A 6,727-nucleotide genomic window follows, 5' to 3' on the forward strand; every position below is an offset into this window, starting at 1 on the left:
GATGTGAAAAAATAAAATAGCAAAAAACAATTTTTAGTGTTACAAGAACAACAATATTGCAAAGTAGGAAACTTTCATAAGAGTCCTTATCCAAAAAAAAACAGTCTTATGAAAGCAAAGAATTGAGAACAATAGGCAAGCAGAAAAGCCATACAGACCACATAGTCAATTAAAAGACACTGAAAAAAAATTATTTTGAAAATAAAATAAAAAAATCAAATTTTGGAATAGAAAAAATAATGTTAATAAAATCAGTCCAATTTCTACAAAAAACCCAAGGTTATTAATTTAACTGCCTAAAAAAATGGCAAAACATTTTAAAACGGAGTCTGTTGTCTTTAAAAAAAAATCATAAGAATTAGCTGACAAGTTACGCAAACCACAAAAGGAATGCTCAAAATCTCATTAATCTTTTGAACTGTGGCAAGGGCACACAAAAAAGAAAAAATAAATCAAATAAAAAACTTTAAATAGCGGCAGACAAAAACGGACAAATCCAAACAAAGATTTCCCAATAGCTGCCATAAATTAATTAGCAAAATAACTCCTTTCAAACAAAAAAGGTTGGAACCAAAAAAGACTATAACATTTTATGCAGTCATGCTTTATTAAAACTATCTACAATTCATACAATACAATACAATACAATACAATACAATAACAGAGTTGGAAGGGACCCTAGAGGTCCTTCAATCCAACCCCCTGCCTAGGCAGGAAACCTATACCATCTCAAACAAATAACCATTCAACATCCTCTCAAAGACCTCCAGTGTTGGGCCATTCACAACCCCTGGAGGCAAGCCGTTCCATTGACCAACTGCTCTTAGAGGCATTCACAGATATCACTGGGGCGTTTCATACACACACTCATGGTAAAAATGAGCAAACACTCATTCTCCCCGCTCCTCCTGCTTCCCTCCTAAGAATGACCCAGAAGGAAGAGTGGGTGGGGGGAGGGGGAAATTCACACAGGCAATCACGTGGACCTCTGGAGCCATTCACTTATCACTCCCTGGGACATGGGAGACACATATTCACATTCATACTGCAATCAAACCTTCATGCTTGCTCATGCCAAACAATTTGGAAATGATAACACACATGCATACACACACATACCATTCTTTATATAAAAGGGAATCAAACTACATTCATACCAACTTTTACCATCAACCTACTCACATTTGCACTACAATCATTAATTTCACATATAAAAATCCCATTTCATTCTTTCTTCATGCAAGGCAGTTATTACAATTACTTCAAGGAGCTGTACATAAGCCAATGAGCTCCATTTTCTATTATTAAAGGATCTCAACTTCCCTCCATGTCTGGAGATGATCACACACTAGATTGTTAATGCCTGTCTCTGCCCTGGGGTGTTCGTTTCTTAATTTGGATCTGCCAGCGGATGCTGGCTAAGTTTTAAAGATCCAAATTCTATCTTGATATCCCAGCACGCGCTGGCATTTTTAAATATCAAGATGTATAAAAACAATGTACAGAGATGTTTGTCCACACATTGTTTGCATTCAGCCAGGGTTCTAGGTTGGCTCATACTGGCATATTTTTAAAGATCCAAGATGTATGGAGACTTTCATTAACACATCATTTGCATCTGGGTGGGGCCCTTGATTCATCTGATGGTGGCCAAGAAATCAGCAAATTTGTTGACAAAATCTAAATCAAAACTGCCTTCTGGAGGCCAGGTTTTTACTTTAGGACTAATAGAGTAGGTTGGTCAGAAAAATGTGCAGAGGGTTTTTACTCAGGTTGAAGGCAAACCTTTAGTAGGAACTTCCTTCATTTCATACATACATACAAGGCAACAAAGGCAGAAAAGGAGCCAGCCCGTGGATCTACGTCAGGAAAGTCAGTAGGAGTTTCAGTAGGAAAAGAAGCAGAAGTCTCCGCCAGGGGAGCGGAGGAAGCGACTGAGACTTTGGGGGCCTCATAAGGAGGTGGTGAAACCTTTGGGGTTTCGTCCAAAGGAGAAAGATTAGGAACAAAAGAAACGGAAGAATCGTCTGAAGGAGAATTAGGATAGAGAGTAAGCGATAGATTTTCGAGAAAGCGGATAGACAGTGATGCTGTTAATCTTTTGGAGAGAATTAATACGCTTCACGAGAGCGAAAAGTTCCTCTCGGTGATGAGCAGAAACTTTTGAGCCCGAGGAGCCCATGACTTACGTGTGCACAGTGGCGCGTCCGGCCGGGTAAGTTCACAGGAGTGAAGGAGAGCACACCGCTAGACAACGATCGTGCCCATGAAGACGCCAAGACAAGACTGGACGAGCCCCCAGATGTCGCTAATACAGGACTGGACGAGCCCCCAGATGTCGCTAATACAGGCCCGGACGAGCCCCCAGATGTCGCTGCAAGGGTCGCGACATACTTGAGTCCGGGTTCGCCTGTCTGGGCCTTCAGGGTTCTCCCTTGGGTGGGAGAACGAGCCCCGGTCCTCACCGGGAATTTGGAGGGTCCACACGTGGACGAAGGCCGCAAATTAAGACACCACACAAAGAGTTAGCTCGAGGTAGGCAAGCACAGAGCTTGGAGGATGTATGGCTACATTCCTCCTGACATGTTCTGCACAGACCTTTTTATTAAGCAGTTTTTTTAGGGCGGGGGAGTGGACAGATACAAAGAAGTACATTCAGCAATTTTCCACAAGAAAATAATTAATAGGTATGTAGCAGTTAAGGGGTTTTCAAAAACATCCCTAACAATGCATTGTATACACAGTTAGATATTTGCAGTTAACCAACAACCTATACAAACGCTATGCTAAGCTAGATAAACGGTTAGTTAAATATTGTGGTCAGCAAACATCCTATACACAGTTAGATATTTGCAGTTAACCAACAACCTATGCAAGCACTATATATGTTAAAGGTCACATTCTCATGGCCTACTTGCGTTTCAGCTTCAGCAAGGCCTGAACCAAACTACTGTCTTGCATTCACACCCCTCCCTCTCTTTTTGTCCAAAATTCGGGATACTAAAGTGATGCCACTGTGCTAACATTGCAAATGATCACAAATCAGTTAGACCAAAATAAATAAGCTTTAGTTTTTTAAAAAAACTATTTCAGAAAACAAATTCTGATCTTCCTGATCACAAATAAGATGGGGAGCCATCTCTGTGATGCGAAGAATTCGAAAAGACTCAAAAGTTGCATCCACAGTGTAGAACTGTGACCTGAGCCAGGGAGAGAAGCATGGAGCTTTATTTCGTGAAAGGCCTCATAATCTGAGGGAATTGCCACATGCACATCAATGTACAGTGAGTGAGAAGAGCTGAAAGGATGATGGATTCCTCTTTCTCTGATGAAAAGCCCCCACCCCCAAATGCATGTACAAAATCTTTTTTCAAGCATTACGGCCATACTTTGCTCCTCTAAAGTGTGATGGAGACTAAGAAGTCATCTAAATCTGATTTTAAAAAAATTAAATATCAATGGTATTGTTACTTTCTGATCATGTATTATGCTCTTTTACTCTTTGCTTATATTAAATATATAATAACATTCCAATATTTGTAAGTATTTGGGTGGGGGCATAGTCAGGATTTTAGAGGCTCGTGTTGGCATGAATTTGCTTTTTCAGTGCTGATATTTGAGGCCTCCTTGAATCTCTATAGAGCCATGATGGCGAACCTATGGCACGCGTGCCACAAGTGGCACACGGAGCCATTTGTCAGGGCACGCGAGGTTCACCTTTTAAAAAGCTATTTTTCGCCTTCCCCAGGCTCCAGAGGCTTTATAGGAGCCTGGGGAGGGCGAAAAGAGCCTCCCCCCCCCGGAGGCTTCAGGGACCGTCCCTGAAGCCTTCGGAACGCTTAAAACCACCCTCCAAGCAAACCGGAAGTGACCTCCAGGTTGCTCGGAGGGTCGTTTTAAGCGTTCCAAAGGCTTCAGGGACTGTCCGAGGCTTCCCTGATGCCTTCGGAGGGCTTAAAACGACCCTCCGAGCAACCCGGAAGTCACTTCCGGTTTGCTCGGAGGGTGGTTTTAAGCACTCCTAAGGCTTCAGAGAAGCCTCTGGACAGTCCCTGAAGCCTCCGGAGGGCCTCCGGGGGGTCGGGGGAGGCTCTTTTCGCCCTCCCCAGGCTCCTATAAAGCCCCTGGAGCATGGGGAGGGCAAAAAAACCATGTAAAAATGGGGGGGGTCGTGCGTTTTGCGCGCATGCGCACTGGGGGTGGTTGGGCGTTGCGTTACGGGTGCGGCATGCCCGCACTCGAACCCCCCCTGTGCTCCCCCCACTTGTGGCACGCGAGCCAAAAAAGGTTCGCTATCACTGCTATAGAGCCTTCAGAGTGGCTCTTTTGGAGGAAAGTGAGTTTTGATCCTCCACAGAAATTCACAGAAAGAACACAAATGATTCCTACACAGTAAGTGGAATAAATATATGGGGTAGACAGCATCACCACCCGATGGAGTTGTAACTGGCTGACAAACAGCCCTCTCTACATGGGGCTTCCCTTGAAATGCACTCGGAGGCTACAGTTGGTCCAGAACGCAGCCGCGCGGGTAATTATGGGGAGTACTAGGTACTCCCATGTGACACCTTTCCTGCGCGAGCTGCACTGGCTTCCTGTGGTCTACCGGGTGCGTTTCAAGGTTTTGATAACGATCTTTAAAGCGCTCCATGGCTCAGGACCTAGTTACTTGCGGGATTGTATCCTGCCCCATACATCCCTGCGACCAATTCGCTCGCACAGAGAGGGACTCCTCCAGGTGCCGTCCACCAGACAATGCCGAGGGGCGGCGCCTAGGAGTAGAGCCTTCTCTGTGGCGGGCCCAGCCCTGTGGAATGACCTCCCTCCGGATATTAGGACTACCTCTGACCTCCGCTCCTTCCGTGTAAAGCTCAAGACCCACCTATTCCAAGTAGCTGGCCTGGGTCAACCATGATCTAACTATATCGCTCCTGACGGGTTTTTATTTGTGTAATTTAATTGAATTTATTTATTTATTTAGGGGTTCTTAAATATTGTGATTTTAATTGTTTTTATCCATCAGCCCACCTCCTCCTTGTACACGTCTTAGTACACGTCTTTGTTATATGTATGTCTTGTTCAGATATGTATTTTATATGTTTTATTGTACGCCGCCCCGAGTCCTTCGGGAGAGGGTGCGGCTAAGAAATAAATATTCATTCATTCATTCATTCATTCATTCGAACTATACTCAGAGTATCATGACACTACGTCTACATGGAGGGAACTAAGGTTCCTTCTTGGTCCCAATACTTTTCAATATCTTCATAAATGACTTAGATGAGGGAATAGAAGGGGTACTCATCCAATTTCCTGATGATACTAATCTGGCAGGAATAACCAACACCCCAGACGACAAGCTCAGGATCCAGAAGGATCTTGACAGACTTGCACAATGGGCCCTATCCAACAAAATAAAAGTTAATGTGGAGAAAAGCAAGGTTTTGTACCTGGACAGGAAAAACCAAAGGTACAAGTACACATTAGGTGAAACCTGGCTCAAAAACAGTAACTGTGAGAGGGGCCTTGGAGTCCCAGTGGACAATCACTTAATCATGAGTCAGCAAGTGTATGGCAGCCGCCAAAAAAGCTAATCTAACCCTTGGTTGTATAAACGGGCATAGAATCAAAGTATCAATACTGATTTATGAAGACTTAGTAAGACTACACTTGGAATACTGCATCCAGTTTTGGTCACCACATTTCAAAAAAGATGTTGAGACTTTGGAAAAATGCAAAGAAGAGCAACTAAGATGATTAAATGCCTGACAGGATTGGGGTTAGGCTAGTCTAGACTACAGAAAAGCTAGGGGGATCATCATAGTAGTATTCCAGTATTTCAGTGACTACCACAAAGAGGAAGAGGCCATTTTCAAAAGCACCAGAGGACAGAACAAGAAACAATGGAGAGAAGCTACCTGGAATTAAGGAGAACCTTCCCAACAGTGAGGAAAATAAATTGGTTGAACAGCTTGCCTTCAGAAGTTGTAGGTGGTTCAACACTGGAGGTTCTTAAGAAGAGACAGGACAGTCACTTGTCTGAAATGGTATCTGATTTCCTGCTTGAACAGGGGGTTGGAGTAGAATACCTCCAAGGTCCCTTCCAGCTCTCTTCTGATTCCATCTAGAAACTTCAATGTGCTAGAGATGCCACTGGTTTTCTTAAGTAGAGTGTTTTTTGAATAGTTTGTTGATTTTTATTTTCGCTGGTGGTTCTTATTTTACAATGCCTTGAGATAAAGACATGTGTTAAGGGCAATGGAGAAGTTATTGTTTATGTACATGTTTCCTCAAAAACAAATTCCTCAATTATACTTGTAATTTAAAAAAAATTCTGCTTGCACAGCCATGAAGAAGAAAAAGCTCCATTATTAATGAACTTCAATCACACAAGAATAAATGGAGGGAAGCATCCACATTATATATACGTGTACATTACATCTAAATCTATAATGTAGACGCACATTATATCTATATCTATAGGGAGGGAAGCAAACAGTGGGTTACCCTAGGGTTCTGCCTGAGACACAGTTCTCTCCAAAATCTTAATTAGCAATGTAGATGGGGGAAATAGAAGGAAACTCATAAAAGTTTGGGACAACACCAAGCTAGAGTGAATAGCCAACGCTTTAGAAGATAGGCTCAAGGTCCAGAACGATCATCAAAGATTTGAACACTGGGCCCTACCCTCAAAAATGCAGTTCATCTTTTAAACAGGCAGGAAAAT

Source organism: Natrix helvetica (assembly GCF_964273705.1).
Source record: "Natrix helvetica genome assembly, chromosome: 1".
Taxonomy (NCBI): domain Eukaryota; kingdom Metazoa; phylum Chordata; class Lepidosauria; order Squamata; family Natricidae; genus Natrix; species Natrix helvetica.